General features: G+C 37.1%; 1 protein-coding gene across 2 annotated transcripts in view; it reads right to left on the reverse strand.

Moving 5' to 3' along the window:
• LOC115213800 (protein BCAP) overlaps positions 1-11,187 on the reverse strand; it is a 72,777-nt gene extending 61,590 nt beyond the window's left edge. Inside the window, exon 1 of one of the 2 annotated variants that reach the window (XM_029782666.2) lies at positions 11,088-11,187. The gene's annotated coding sequence lies outside the window, so the exon portion shown is untranslated. Of the gene's footprint in view, positions 1-10,700; positions 10,820-11,087 lie in introns of those variants that run through there. The other variant, XM_036504909.1, reaches the window with a different exon arrangement.
• Between the last annotated feature and the right edge of the window lie 5,522 nt (positions 11,188-16,709).

Consider the following 16,709-nt stretch of genomic DNA (forward strand, 5'->3'; position numbering starts at 1 on the left):
CCCAGGTAGATATATATATATATATGTGTATGTGTATGTATCTATATATATATATATATATATATTATATATATCACTCGCAGAAGTGACCAACAGAATAAGTAATAGGCTTACAAAGAATAAGCCCTAGGGTTAATTACTTCGACTAAAACCCATTAAGGCAGTGCTCCAGCATGGTCACAGTCAAATGACTGAAACAAGTAAAAGACTAAAATAATATATAAACATATGTACATATATATACATTCACACCTATATATATATACATGCACACATATATACAGAAGCAATTTGGGGATTAAGTGAATTAGACACACCAATATATAAAGTATATTAAATACATCAAATATGAAATATGTTTATATGTATACATATAAAAAGGTCCAACTTAGAAATAATTAAAGGGGTGGAAGAAAGGTATTATAATTATAATGCTGTTTCTGGAGGCTTAGCAATTCATAATTATGTTTGTAGATTTAGTCCATCAGAAAATACAGTCATATCATAGCATTTAACATAATATGAGACGTGCCTCCATCTTCAAGGGAGATTATTTACATTTCAGATCTTATGCACAAAAATTCGAAGAAGTTACATCTTTGAACTTCTCTGCATATATACATATGTATACATACATATATACCTACATATACAACATACATATACGCACATATACTACATACACACACACACTCACACATATGCATGCACACACACACACACATACAAATGAATGTACTCAGCTGATAAAAACTATTTTTTGTGCATGATGTAACACTTAGTCAATTACAGAAGATATCAGTGAAATATTGCATGAGGTCACTCCCCATTGTATGCCACCATCCCATGAAAATCAATTCTTAGTCTGATATTACTAATCTCTGGTTTATGTTGTCCAGTAAACCACCTTGATAAAGAATACACACCTTTTTTTACATCTGAATTCAATATTCTATGCGAAATGTGGTAAAATATAGTAGCCAAATAGGCCCTAAATCACGCCCCACCCACCATTTTTTGTTTGTTTTTTTGGTTTTTGCATAATTGTATGAATTCTTGAGTGTAGAATACAAATTCGTAAAAATTTTCGAAAAATTCCAAAAAATAAATAAGTTACAAGGGGTTATATGCCATGCATAAAACAGAAATTGATTTATTTATAGTTTCATATTAAAACATGTCAAGCACAAAATGACAGCTTCTAAATCCTGTTTTCTGACTGGGTGAAAATTACCAAACTTTAAACCTCCATAATTTCTTTTACAAATATTTCTGGAAAAAGTGAAATATCTCCTGAGATTCAGATGGGAAAACAACATTAATGTACCAAACTTTAAAATTTTCAAGACACTTTGAATTTTCGAAGATTGGCAGCTAAACTGAAAAGATCCTTCAGTCAACACAAAGTATTTCTCTGACGCTAAACGATGATGATGAAATACTCAACTTTTCAACAAACTCATACCTTAACACTTAACTTGTTGAAATGATGGCTCTTGTCTGCCAACAAAATAAATATGTGTGCTTTTATGCACCGTGTGTCTATATAAAAAGTTCTCCCAAGGTAAATATTGCAGTACGCCAACAGCTAACAAAACACCTGCGTCACGTTGGATATAAAGATTGCCTTATGGCTTCTGTCACTAATAATTAATCACAAAACGAAAGGACTAGAGTTTGCTCCCTTAGAGTACTTGCCTTAAGAAAATAGTGATTTTTTTCCAACTGAATGCTAACAAAATTAGTAGGATTCTTGTGATGTGTTTTAGGATGGGCTGACTGATGCAACCCCATGTGGTATTATGTCTTAAAAATAAAAGTAAAATAATGAAATTATTGTATACAGTGCTCAGATGCACCACAACTTGTCAAAAGTGTGTATAAAGTATATGCAGTAATGTACAAATGTCTGGGAAGTGAACAGAGTATGAGACAGATACATGCTTGCATGTGTATGGAAGGGAGAAAATCAGGTGTAGTGCTAGTGAATCTCAGGAAGAATCGAAGGATGCAATGCTCCGACAACTAACAACTGATGCCGACAGTCTGTTCCATGCTTCAGCAACTCTTAGCGTGAAAAAATGTTTCCGAAAGTCATGGGAGCTGTGCTGTTTTCTGACTTTGTAAACATGTCCACGGGTGTTAGACAGGTGGAGTTTGAAAAGGTGCTCAGAGTTATTGTTAGTAAGATGGTTGATAATTTTATGGGTGTCTGCCAAGTCAGTTGCCAGACGTCGGAGTTTCAATGTATCCATGCCCAGGGAAGTAAGGCGTTCAGAATATGGCAAATGCCTGATAGAGGGTATTCTCTAGGTTGCACATCACTGAATGGTTTCCAGACAATTAATATCCTGGGTAAGATAGGGGTTCCAGACCGGTGATGCAAATTCCAGATGAGGCTGCACCATAGCTATATAAAGCCTCAGATAGATAGCTGGAGAGCGGCTCACAAAGGACTTGGTAAATGATGCCAAGACACCCTCAGCGTTCTTGGCAATTTTAGCAATGTGTTTTGTCCAACGCAAATCCGCTGCCCAGGTCACGCTCACAAGAAGACGTTTTGAGAATAGTGTTGTGGAGGGAGTAAGTAGACGCTGATGGAGGAGATGACAAAGGACTGGGATCTCTGGTGATATGAGGTTCTCAAAAGAAGTTAGATTCTTTTATTCGTCTGTCACTGACTACAACTACTACTATGATAGAGAGGAAGGGGGAAGAAAAAGACAATAGCTTTAAGATAGGAAAATGGCAAAAGTATTAGTCATGAGATTAATTGTGTTATGACTGAGACAAGTCAAAGTATTCAAGGGGGCATAAAGAAATATGAAAATTAAGCATAGAGTATGATTAAGTTGTATAGAAATCAGATTGTGGAACAAAAGGAGTGTAATGTTTTGTAGTATTAAGGTGTGAACAATTATACCATGGCTCATGGGATGGTAGTGCATGGTTTGTAAGGCTGAATGCCAATCCTAACGCCATTCACTCAACAACATGGACTGGATGCTCTTTTCAGTGCTTACCTAAACTATTGAAGTCAACCTGCAACTCACAGAACTATAAACGTGGAGAGGGAAGGGGTCAGCTTCATGGTAGAGGATGGCATTGGCTTATGAATGTGTTCTTCTAGAAGGTCTGCATGGGTACTCAGATCTAGTAAGGGGTAAGGAGAGAGAAAATGAACAGTATGAGTTGAAAGAGGTAGATAATGGCAATAAGGCACAAAGAAGAATCAGTTTGCAAGATTGAATGAGAAGGAGAATAAAGGGATGTGGAGGCAGAGTACTAAAAATGTTAGGGCTGAAGGGTAGACGAACAAGGAGGCATGAGTTAGAGGAAATAAAAGGATGCAAAAGAGAGTAACAGGGGGTGGAGGCAATGCAAGTTGCAGGAGTGGTTAAGATCATACAGTTATTGGTGGTGGGGGAGACAAGAGATAAATATCATGGTAGGATAGTCTGCAATAACTGAGGAAGTGGAAAGGAAGAGGTAAAACCAATGCATAGGATATGAAGATTGAATCACTGTAATGTGGGTGGACAGCTCAATACATAGTATTTCCAGAACTCAGTTTCTATGACAAGGATGAGTCATTGAGAACCTCATATCACCAGAGATCCCAGTCCTTTGTCATCTCCTCCATCAGGGCTCAGGGTTCTGAGGTCAGCCTTAGCTACTTCATCCCATGTTTTTCTAGGTCTTTCTCTTCTGTAAATTCCAGCTACATTTAGTAGTTGAAACTTCTCTAAACAGCTGTCTTCATCCATATATATCACATCCAATACCAACGCAGTCTTCTTTTTTGCACACAACATCCAATTCCTCTTATACCCCACCCTTTTTTTAGTCACCTGATCTGTTTTAGTAATCCATTTTGATTACTTATTTTTAGTTGACTGTATATACATTTTCTTGATTGGCTGTTCTTGCCTCCACCAAATTTGGAAGTGGTCTAACGATTGGGACCTGTGTCTGAACGTGTCAAAGTGCTGTCATCTGCCTGTCGGCTCTACTCCTGCAACTCAACTTGATTTCGAGCCGGGTCGTCTGCTGCTGGAGAGGACCGATCAGGTAAAGGACCTGGGTATCTTGGTGGATTCCTCCTTTTCGCCTTCAGCCCAGTGCGTCCATGCTGCCAACAAAGCGCGCGGAATTCTGTTTTTGATTCGACGGTCATTCGGAATGCTCACAGCAGCCATATTCCTGCCACTCTATGTCACGCTGGTGAGACCCATATTGGAGTATGGGATTCAGGCCTCTTCTCCTTATCTCCTCAAAGACATACAGCATCTCGAAAGAGTCCAGAGGCTGGCTACCCGCATGGTTCATGGTCTCAAAAATTTGTCCTACGAAGAAAGGCTGAGGACGCTCGACCTTTATTCTCTTGAAAAACGCCGCCGCCGTGGTGATCTCATTCTCGCCCACAACATCATAAGCGGGAAGTGTAACCTCTCGAAAGAGCTGTTCTTCACTCCTGCTCTGGAGCGTCGGCTGCGGGGTCATTCCGAAAAGCTCTACCTGCGACGATTTCATCTCAATCGAAGGAGAGGAGCTTTCTCCGTCCGGGTTGCGGATCCGTGGAACAAGCTGCCAGACGAGATGGTGAAGATGCCGACGACCGCTTTGTTCAAAGCCTCCCTGGACCTCAAGTGGCCTGAACTCTTTACATGAACACCACCCTGTACTTAACTCCATGTCCCCCTACATGGCCTTGCTATTTGCTTTTGAGCCAAATTAACTAACTAACTAACTAACTAACATATATTTGTACTTTCATGTGCATATAACACCTTCTGTGTTTGTATATATATTCTTTTTATATGTTGAAGGCCATGGTAATATTTATATATGATTAAATATGGAAGTGTGGTGTTATATAAAGTTGTTGACTTGAATTTGATGTTTGTTCTCTAATCAATGTTTTTTTTTATCTCTGTCTCAATTTCGTTTGAGCACTTCTTTTTTGCCATCCTATAAACCATTTTGTCTCCATAAAAAGAGACAATAATTATTTCTTGTTGTATGTAGGTATATATATATATATATATATATATAGATAGATAGATAGATAGATAGATAGAGAGAGAGAGAGAGAGAGAGGGAGAGAGAGAGAGAGAGAGAGAGAGAGGGGGGTGAGAGAAAGGAAGATGTATGTAGGTCTTCTGGTGCAGAAATGAAGCAGAGCTCTGTGAGAGTTTTAGTATAAGAGATTTCCAGTACAAGAGAAGGGATTTCTGGTATTCGTGGTAGAGGCAGGAACGGGTGGGTACAATGTGAACAAGAAATGGCTAGCTTCAGCACAAGAAAATCGAAATATTATATATGTATATTATATTTGTATATATTACATGTATATTATATGTATATTATATATATTACATTCACATATATATTATGGGTATTATATATATATATATCGTTGCTATTATGTTAAACCAGTGTTTCCCAAACTTTTCACGCCAAATTGCAATATTGCCCACCTATTGGCCCAAAAATGTTCCATCGCTCACCTGTGTAAAAAAAAAAAAAAAACTGACACAACCCCACCAACACAAAATCCCCTAGGAATCATTTGACACACTATATTGTAGACTCGTTTCCCTGTTAGTGCCGTTTGTAATAAATATGCAGTTGTTTACAAATCCCTTATTGTGGGTTTAGTTTTGCCATTAGTGTGAATAAAATTCTAACGTTAACTCTGTATTATGCAGATAGATTAACTTCTGGAAACTTGTGATTTCATTTTCCCCAAATGAACCATTGATCAGAACTACGGATGCAAAAATAATTAATGATTGTATTATAAAGGAAAAGAATACAACTTTTTAATGAGAACCACATGTCTGGTGCAATTGCAGCTAGTGCAGATAGATTCGGTTTCAAACTTGTCAACTGCAGTATATATATCTATATGTATATACATATATACACACACACACGCACATATACACACATACATATGTTTATATGTACTGTGATTAAAATGGCACCAAAAGGAAAGGAATTGTAAGAAGTTTTGAAGAAAATTATTTTTAAATTGCTCAAGAATTATTTAGGATACAAGTTAATTAGCAAAAGAATTCATATTAGCATAAACATTATTGCCAATGTAATTTCTACATACAAAGCTACTGGATGGCTAAGCAAGAAACATTGTCTGGGTCATCCTTTTATTTTAACTGCACATGATATTCACCACATCTAATGTTGCATGATGGACAACAGGCATCATGTGTCCGCTCATACAGCTCGCCGAAGCCTGAACCAATGTGGTCTTCATAGGCGCATTCCTTGTAGGTAGCTTCTCCTCACTACGAGGCATAAATCAAGTCGTCTTTCTCTTGCCAAACCTATGTTAGGGGAAGGAGTGTTGGAATAAAATTATTTTTTCTGACAAGAATAAAATCAACTTATTTGGGCCAGATGGTATTAAACAAGTGTGGCAAAGACCAGGTGATGACAATAGCGAAAAATGGACCATGCCTACTGTGAAACACCGCAGAAGTTTTATGCTTTGGGGATGCATGAGTGTCGCTGGTGTAGGAGGGGTCACATTTATTGAGAGAACAATGGATTCAAGGCTTTATTGGGATATATTGCAAAAAGCAATGTTGAAAAGCATCAAGGAAGACATTCTATGTTTCAACACGATAATGACTCTAAACACATTTCAAAGATGACGACTAAGTTTTTATCAGATAAAAAGGTAAAGGTATTGCCTTGTCACCTGATTTAAACTTAAAAGAACATCTGTGGAGTGTTTTGAAAAGGAAAGTCGGAGAAAAAAAACCACAATGTAACACAGTTGAAAGGCAGTGCTCCAGCATGGCAGCAGTCAAATGACTCAAACAAGTAAAAGAGTAAAAACAAGGTAAGGAGCTTGCTTCCCAACCACATGGTTCCGAGTTCAGTCCCACTGTGTGGTACCTTGGGCAAGTGTCTTCTACTATAGCCTCGGACTGGCCAAAGCCTTGTGAGTGGATTTGGTAGACAGAAACTGAAAGAAGCCCATTGTATATACATATATTCGTATATATTTGTGTGTCTATGTTTGTCCCCCCACCACCACTTGACAATCGATGTTGGTGCATTAATGTCTCCACAGCTTTGTGGTTTGGCAAAAGAGACCAATAGAATAAGTATTAGGCTTACAAAGAATAAGTCCTGGGGTCAATTTGTTGAACTAAAGACAGTGCTCCAGCATGGCCACAGTCAAATGACTGAAACAAGTAAACAAGTAAAAGAATAAAAGTATATACATATATGTGGCACGTAAAAAGCACCATCCGAACGTGGCCGTTGCCAGCGCTGGCCCAACTGGCCTCGTGCCGGTGGCACATAAAAAGCACCCACTACACTCACGGAGTGGTTGGCGTTAGGAAGGGCATCCAGCCGTAGAAACATTGCCAGATCAGACTGGGCCTGGTGCAGCCTTCTGGCTTCCCAGACCCCAGTTGAACCATCCAACCCATGTTAGCATGGAAAGCGGACGCTAAACCATAAGGCAGCATTTCTATATAGTAGATGCGGATCTAGTTCTTTTCATTTATGCAAAATATGCATCTTTTAAAAGGAAGTAAAAAATCTGAAAATCAGCTATAATAATGTAGCCTTCCAGTCTCATTGCTTTGAAGGTATGATGTTGTGGAGAAAAAAGTTACAGAGGTTTAAAAATTGAAAAAAAACTTAGTATTTTTAGCCAATAGCAAGACAGAAATTTTCTGCATTTAGCGGAGCGGTGTCAACTTTAATTCTAAATAACATTAGATTCTTTCATTTATGAGATAAAGTAATTGGTTGATTGTAATCAAAATTCAGAGTTGCATTGATATACCAAAGTTAAAAGCAATCTGAACAAAATTAAGGAGGCTCATTTTGCAAACGAGAAAGACTAGATCCATCAATGCTCCTTACTAGAAAACGTTTAAATTCATATGTAAAAGATTCGTGTATGCTAGAGCTACTAGATACAGCAGGCAAATCTGCCTCAAATAGGACTATACTGAAATCACTCTTTAATGCTTATTTTATGCATTTATGACCCAAGTAAAATCTCTAAATTTTACCTCAACCTACGAGGAATTGCAGCTAAATCTTTCTCAAACCACTTCCTACTCTGTGTAAATTTTAATCATGGCAGCAATAAATTTTTTTTTTAAAGAGATCTCATGCCTTTTTTGCTATTTTTTCTGATGAGCTGTAGAACACCTAAGTTCATTATTACCTCGCCTTAGCGAAGGCGGAGGTATTGCTTTCAATCGTGTTTGTTTGTCCGTGGACAAGATGTCTCAAGAACCGCAGGGTGGATTCGGATGAAACTTTCAGAGATATTTGGCCTTGTGACTGACACGAACTGATTCGATTTTGGGATCGATCCGGTACTGGACAAGGATTCTGGATTATTTTTCCTGCTTATTATTTTTTTTACTTAATTTTTGAGAGCAGTCCCGGGTTGGATCCTTTCTGTTTGATAGACAGAATTTTCTAGTTAACTAAAAAATTTGAAACTTCGTATACTGGTAGAATGTGTCAAAAGAAAACATTATTGTAAACAAAATTGTAATTCGTAACTTAAACGTAGTTTAATTTTACGAATTTTAACCAATGAAATCCCAGCATTGCTGCGTTATCGATACTGATAAAGAAATATAGCAGACGCACGACACACACACACTCTCTCTCTCTCACTCTCTCTCAAACACATGCATATACATTTGCACAAGCACATAGTAATTAATATATAAGCGTACACACACATACAAACTGACATATACATACGCACACAAGCATACATACACGTTCGTGTTTTGCCACTTGCCGCAACAAATTTGCACAAAAGGTAAATAAACCAGAAGGGGTGGGGTCAATGTTTCATCGTTTCGGGGTCGATAAATTAAGTACCAATTACGCACTGGTATTGAGGATTTTTTTCCCAATTTATATCACAGCTTCCGACAAGCTGAGGGCATCCTTTTCTGAAAAAATATTTCGCAAATTTTTACAATACGACTCACACTCCACGCGCAAACTCGAGACCGATTTAGGCATATTATTGTTTTGTTTTTGTTGTTTCTGGCCCTTCAAAACCATGGGAGAAGCCTTTTCGGTAAAAAAAATAAATAAATATTCAAAAAATATCATTAATATTTTTATTGGGCGACGAAATTCATCGATTTAAGAGATATAGCTGTTATTTCTAGCACATGTAGAAGACAGAAGAAAGGACAAGGATGAATAAGACGTGTGCGTGTGAGTTTTTAGACGCAGTAAATAATTTGAGCTCGAATGCTGCGATTTCATTGGTTAAAATTCGTAAAATTAAACTACCTTTAAGTTCCGAATTACAATTTTGTTTACAATAATGTTTTCTTTTGACACATTCTACCAGTATACGAAGTTTCAAATTTTTTAGTTAACTAGAAAATTCCGTCTATCAAACAGGAAAGATCCGGTTCATTTTTAGTATTCCCGTTTGTGAGAGCAATCGAGTTTATTTCAGATATCTTCATTTTAAAAATCATCTCCAGCTAATCGTTGAGAAGACGTTGGTGTTGCTTTGGCGAAGGATTGCACTCTCCGAGTGCTCTTGTTAATATTTGATTTCACAACCAACAAAAGAAAATGAAAGCCAATGACATAAGCAAGATTTGAACTAAAGGGAAGTAAAGTATATGGTCTGTCACTAACAATGTTATTAATCCTCTTCCCTGAAATCAATTTGACTCTCTCTCTCCATGTGCGCATTTTCAACTACTAACGTGACTATACCTCAATGCAATAATAAACATTTACATTTATTTACAGTTGGTTAATGGACATCGTATATGATTATAATTTTCTGAGAAGTATTTAAAAAATATGCAAGTATTCTGTCATTCTGTTTGACGACTTGAGACAAAAGACAATTATCTCGAACTGACTCGCATCATGTTGCTGTAGTCAAGTGCTAAATAGAATAACGCTAATGATTAACTTGCCAATAGCTCTCCATTCGTAGCCACTTCGAAAACAAGTGCGTGTGTGTATTTAATTAGGTCTGCCCTGATGGAGTAACATTATATAATGAAATAAATTTCTAGCAGCGCCAATCCCGTTTTTAATAAGTTGTTGCATATTTTCCATAACGACGAAATAATAATCTGCGAAAGATTTAGCTGCCATTTCTTGCAGATCGCGTTCCTGTTGGTTTGTGTTTCTATCAGTAAGCATATAAACACAGTGACGGAAAGGTGTGGTTAGATTTTAGCATTCAACTATAATACATTGGGCTTTTGAAATGGAAATATGCAACAAGTACAACAAAATAGGACAGTATAATTTAAGCCATGAAGGACTTTTACGGTCAATATCGAGATTTACGCTTCATATTAATTAAGCAAAGTGCAAACCAACCATCCGTTGGTCAGTTTGTAGTTCAACTCACTTTGACAACAAAATTACAGTAAACTACAATGCATAAACAATGGAGAGAAATATTTCTGGTCGAGGGTTAGGTAAACAGGCCAAAAATTGGCTGCAGATTGTCTGACTATAGACCCAAGCATGTATCAATAGATCTATGTTGAACTATAAACAAAGCAGAAAACAAAATATGCGCCAAAAACTGGTGTAGAGTGTGTTACGGTTTTGTTTAGAGTAACCACATCAAGAACAAACATTTTAGAGATATTTACAAGCTAAACTAAGAAAAGCCACAGTACCTAATTTTGTTTGAAACGGGAAAACGGTCGAAAGAGGCGGTTTTTGAATGTTTACATTCCAGAGGCATTGAACTTAGTAACGAAACGTGATTGAATAAGTGTTTTAACTGTATGTTGCTTATGTAATATTCGATCTGATCTTTAGAGCGATAAGTTTGCTTCATTGGTGATAGATTAGTTGATAAAATAGTCAACATTTATCCGTGTGCAAAACGAAAGTATTTAGTGAGTTACGAACATATTAAGTCGTATTTTTTTCTAATTGATTAACTCCTCCGGAATAGAGACTAAAAAGTAGCCTTTTAGATGTTTCGGACCGATTAAAAATAATGTAAAGAATATGTAGAATATGTAAAAATAATGCAAAATATATATAAAACTACAGACCTCTTCTCGAGATGATTTTCTGCGTTCAACGAGTGTTGATGTAAAAAGTAAAGTGGAATTTCCACAGCAACTAAATATAATTGAGAGAAAGGGGAGGGGTAAAACGAAAGCAATTTAAGTGAAGAAGACAAAATATAACTTAGTAAAGTTATTTTCTTTCAATATAATATAATATTTTGTAATATGTAATATTTTGTTATTAAAATTTGTATAATAAATTGGTCATACTTTTACAATACACAAAATATTAAAAATTTTTTAATGCTATTCCTAATAATATTTAATTATAAAAATACAATAACAACTATCTATCTATCTATAAAAATTATAATTTTTAGTATGAGGTTACCGATAAAGGTTATTTTAACATACCGAACTACTTGGTAAAATTATTAATTAATTAATTTTACCCTTTATTATTATTGAATATATATATATATATATATATATATATATATATATATATATATATATATATATATAAATATATATCTATACAATATGTTACATTACTCGGTAGTCAAGATAAAACTCTGAGTTTCAGATGCCGAAGTGGAAATCCACAACACCATCTCTTCGGTTATCTGGCTATTTGAAAACGTTATATATAACGTTTTCAAATAGCCAGATAACCGAAGAGATGGTGTTGTGGATTTCCACTTCGGCATCTGAAACTCAGAGTTTTATCTTGACTACCGAGTAATGTAACATATTGTATAGATAAATTTCCTCTATTTACATAATATTGAGGTCTCTTTCTTTCTTTTGTTATCTTACCGTTTTATCAATATATAAATATATATATATATATAGATATATATATATATATATATATATATATATATATATATATATATATATATATATATAATATAATATATATATATAAATATATATTATATATATATAATATATATATATATATATATATATAAATATATATATATATATATATAAATATATATATATATATACATATATATATAATATATATAATATATAAATATATATATATAATATATATATATAAATATATATATATATATATATAAATATATATATATATATAAATATATATATATATAATATATATATATATATATATATCTATATATATATATATATATACATCGAATGATTATGTAGGTCCAGAATAAAATTTATCTATACGCAAAAAAATGGTTTAGAACCCTTAGCGGTTGGGTAAGGTGGGATTTCAGGTGATAATAAAAAGTGAATGCTTTTGTTTGGTAACTGATTTTAATTTTTTATCGATCTCGGAGGAAACAAAACACAAAATCAACCTCGGCATAAAAGACTACAAACAGCTACAGGATCAAATATTTCATTAGTAAAAAAGGTAAATTTTGGAAACAGTGGGAGGGAGGAGGCAAAATGAGCTGTTTTTACTGCGTTCTTGACTTTGAGACAAAATATAACCTATTTTTCCACAAATGTTAACTACCTTACACAAACTATATCAGCTTAGCAAATGATCTTTCATAAATGCATTAAAAGTATTATAACTGATCACTATTTCAGAAAATTATCGCCATTCTCTCTGAGCATATAAAAGGTAACCTTGGTTGGGGCAAAATGAGTTAGACAAGATAAAGTAAATTTGCCACTCAATTTGCCAGAAAACAAACTCATAGACATCAATATCTATCCCTAGACATCAGAAATGCAAAAATAATAATAATAATACCTAGGTCAAATGAAAGAGGATCAGGGAAAATGGCACATAGTATGAAATTAACGAAACTCGACTAAATAAAAAAAAAAATCAACATAAAATATTATCTATAGCTTCTTCATGATCTGCTGGAGTGTCCTCCATGCAGTTAAAGAGAAGAAATTATTGAAATGAGACATTACTCATTTTACCATATTTTAGACATTTTTTTTGAAACTAGAAAATTATCAAAATAACGAAAAATAAGAAGTTACTCATTTTGCCCCACCCCTACCCACTTCTTTATTTAAACAGTTGAAGAACAATTTAGGTATGTAACTTCAAATGGTGCAAGTTATTTCGAAGTTAGACCCGGAAAATATTCACACATCCGCAAGAAATTTATAAATATAGTTAAATTATTATTTTTAGATTCGTTTATTTATTTATTTATTTATTTTTGTGCAGATGAGAAAAATTTGGAAAAATCTCAGCACAAATTTCGTTTTGTACAGGGAAAATAAGGGGTGAAAAGAATTGTAATGATAATCGTTGTCATTGGGACGTGGGGAGCGACGTTCCAAAATCATGTATTTTCATGGAGTTCAATTTTTTTTTTTTAAGAGTTTCCCCATTGAAGTGCATAGTACTTAGAAAGATAGAAAAATTGGGTTTTCCCCATGTGTATAAATAGTAAAACAGCATAGATAATGAGAGTGGGAGAAAGAGTTGCATAGAAGGAAGAAAGAAAAAGAAAACAAGCAAAAGAGAGGGAGAGAGTGGGATGGAAACGGAAGAGAGAAAAAGAAAACGTGCAAAAGAGAGAAGGAAGAAGAGAGAAATAGGAAGAGAGCGTGGGAGAGGAGAGGCAGAGTAAATGTGTTGCGTGAGAGTAGGCGTTTCTCCGTGAGAGTGTGTGTGTCAGAAGGAGACAGAGAGAGAGAAAGAAAGAGAGAGAGAGAGCGCGTGGAGGAATCTTTTTTTTTTCCTACTCTAAGCACAAGGCTCGGAATTTTGGGGGCGGGAGGCCAGTCGATTAGATCGAACAGTACGCAACTGGTACTTCATTTTTCGTCCCCGAAAGGCAAAGTCGACCTCGGTGGAATTTGAATTCAGAACGCTAAGCATGCTAACGTTTCTTATTTCTTTATTGCCCACAAGGGGCTAAACATAGAGGGGACAATCAAGGACAGATAAAGGGATTAAGTCGATTACCTCGACCCAGTGCGTAACTGGTATTTGATTTATCGACCCGAAAGGATGAAAGGCAAAGTCGACCTCGGAGGAATTTGGCATCTTTTCGGTTTGAACGGCAGTCTTTTCTAGCGGTGTCATATGAAATTGTCACCCATAATTATGACCCTAGTATTGATCTATTGCATTTCAATCTGTTTTAGGGTTAGGGGTGGGGGAGGGTATCTTTTTTCTTCACAAATGTAAATAAACCTAATCTGTTTCTTAAACGAGGGACATATTCATACGGCACAGAATGTTTTCACCTCAATAGACGCCATTGATTGGTGAAATTGCAGAAATTGAAGAAAAAAGAACAACAAATATCTTACAAACCATAGAATTTTCTCAATAAAGCCAAGAGAAAATATATTTTATAAACACATTCCACCAGTATACGAAGTGTTTAGTTACGTGGAGATTATTTTTAAAGACTGCCGTTCAAACCGAAAAGATCCGGAATTTGTACTCAGAACGTAATGGCAGACGAAATACCAATCTCTTTATTGCCCACCGGGGGCTAAACATAGAAATGATAGAAATGGACAGAACAACTGATGGGATCAGTAATGCGGTATGATTTTACATAAAATGCGACTTTTAAAAATTAAATACAATATATAGAAAATCGAATGAAATTAACAAAACGGGGACAACACAAATGAAGCGACGACCAGGCCACGCTTCGACCCCACAACCCCGATCCATCGCTGGTACCTTTTATTGTTCTTTTTTTTTCCCCGTCTATTCACACGGTTCCTTGCACGCACAACACTCGTGCAACATGCTTCCACCTCTTTAGGAACGTACACTCCGATAGACATCTCTTCTCCAGCCACACCTGCCTTTTGAAATGAAAAGAAAAAAATGATCGTAAATTGTGGCTAGAGATAAACTTGCCTCTTCCTTTTATCCTAGTCTTCCATACTGCCTCTTTCGCTATTGCTACAACCGTGGGAAAACAATTCTTCGTTAAAACTCCCGGTGGGTCAATTTTTATAATTGACTCAGTCGACAGCTGTACTCTTCCTTCGCGGGACAACAGGTGTTCAGTATAAGCCCACATTTCAGATATCTCTCGACACTGAACAATAGCGTGAGGGACGGTTTCCTTGCCCCGCCCCCCGCATCTTGGACAGGTCGGCGACTGACGCTTACCGTGTCTTACGAGCTTATCCCAAACGGGCAAGGCACCTCTGTAGCATTGCCAAGTTAAGGACTTTTGGAAGTTGTCCAACGTTCTCAACCCGAAAGTATAGTGAAACAGGCTGTCCAGTTGAATAAACCCGAGACCTAGAGTCGATCCCAGGCCATCGTCGCATTCTGTCTCTACCAACCCACTATATAAAATTCGTGTGGAACCCCCATCGCTGGCGTTGCCCGAGCGCCGGAATAGCAAGATGGCCTTACGGCACTCTTTATGCCATTTACTCGACCTCGGTCTACGAGAACACTAGGTTTCCTGTTCATAAAAACTTTTGAATTCGGAGAACATTTGTCTGGCCAGCGGAGACCACACCCGTCCACTATCCAGGAGAATCTAGAGGTGCCTCAACCTCAACGCATGCCTGCGCATCATTAACCAAGGCATCCTTAAACCTCCTTTTAAAGGCTTTTGACAGCAGACAGAGCGTTTCACAAGTGGCGACCTGCCCTTCCACAAAAAGCGAAAGAGCTGTCTCTCCAACCTGATCAACCATGAATCCGGACAGGGCACGACGGTCAGGCGGTAGGTAATGACTGATGCGATAAACACATTGGCCACCTCCGCCCTCCCTTTCAGGGATAGCCACCGCCAAGACCAGGTCTTGTGACTACTGCAGCCACCCTGCTCAATACCGCCGTGCAGTTCTTCTCTATCTGGAGGCCTGGTCCAAACCAAACTCCCAGCAACTTAACCGGTCCCTCCGCCCAGCGCCCAACAACGCTGTCTGAAGGCATCCACTTGGCAACCCAGGTGCCGAGCTGCAAACCGACCGACTTCTCCCGGTTAATCTTTGCTCCTACCGCCTCTTCGTAAGCCTCAATAGTCTTACCCACTTCACGTAGGCGTGTTACTGAGGTTACGCTGATACTGATATAATCTGCGTAAGCCGTAACAAACCACTCAACCTTCGCAGTAAAGGCTCGAGAACCATCACATACAAAAGTGGTGAGAACGAACATCCTTGACGAACCGAGAGTCTGATGCAGAACGGCTTCGAAAGGAAACCGTTCACCCGAACTATCGAGTCAATGTTGTGGGACAAAGCGATAAACCACCTGAAGAAGCCAAGGCGCAGGCCGAACCGCGCAAGCACAGCCGCCAGGTATCGATGGTCAATCCTATCAAAAGCTTTAGACTGGTCTAAATGTACCAATGCCCCACCTTTATTACCAACCCTCTGTATGGTATAGCGAATAAGATGGAGGGTATCTTGAATGGTTCTGCCTGGGATGGCACATGTCTGTGCCTCCCCGACTATACTATTCGCGACACGCGCCAACCTTCACTTCTGCGTTTAACATAGTGATGGGCCTGAAATTCTTTATAATGCCCCCCTTGTCCGGGTCCTTTCTGACCAACACCACTACTTCCCGGCGCACAGATCTGGGGATAAACCCATTCTGTTGCCAGTTCGCGTACACGTCAGCCAGTAGATGCCCGAACAAGTCTGGCATACATTTATACAGCTCGTACGGAAGACCATCAAGTCCCGGCGACTTACCCGCTT

The sequence above is a fragment of the Octopus sinensis genome, linkage group LG7 (assembly GCF_006345805.1).
Source record: "Octopus sinensis linkage group LG7, ASM634580v1, whole genome shotgun sequence".
Classification (NCBI taxonomy): domain Eukaryota; kingdom Metazoa; phylum Mollusca; class Cephalopoda; order Octopoda; family Octopodidae; genus Octopus; species Octopus sinensis.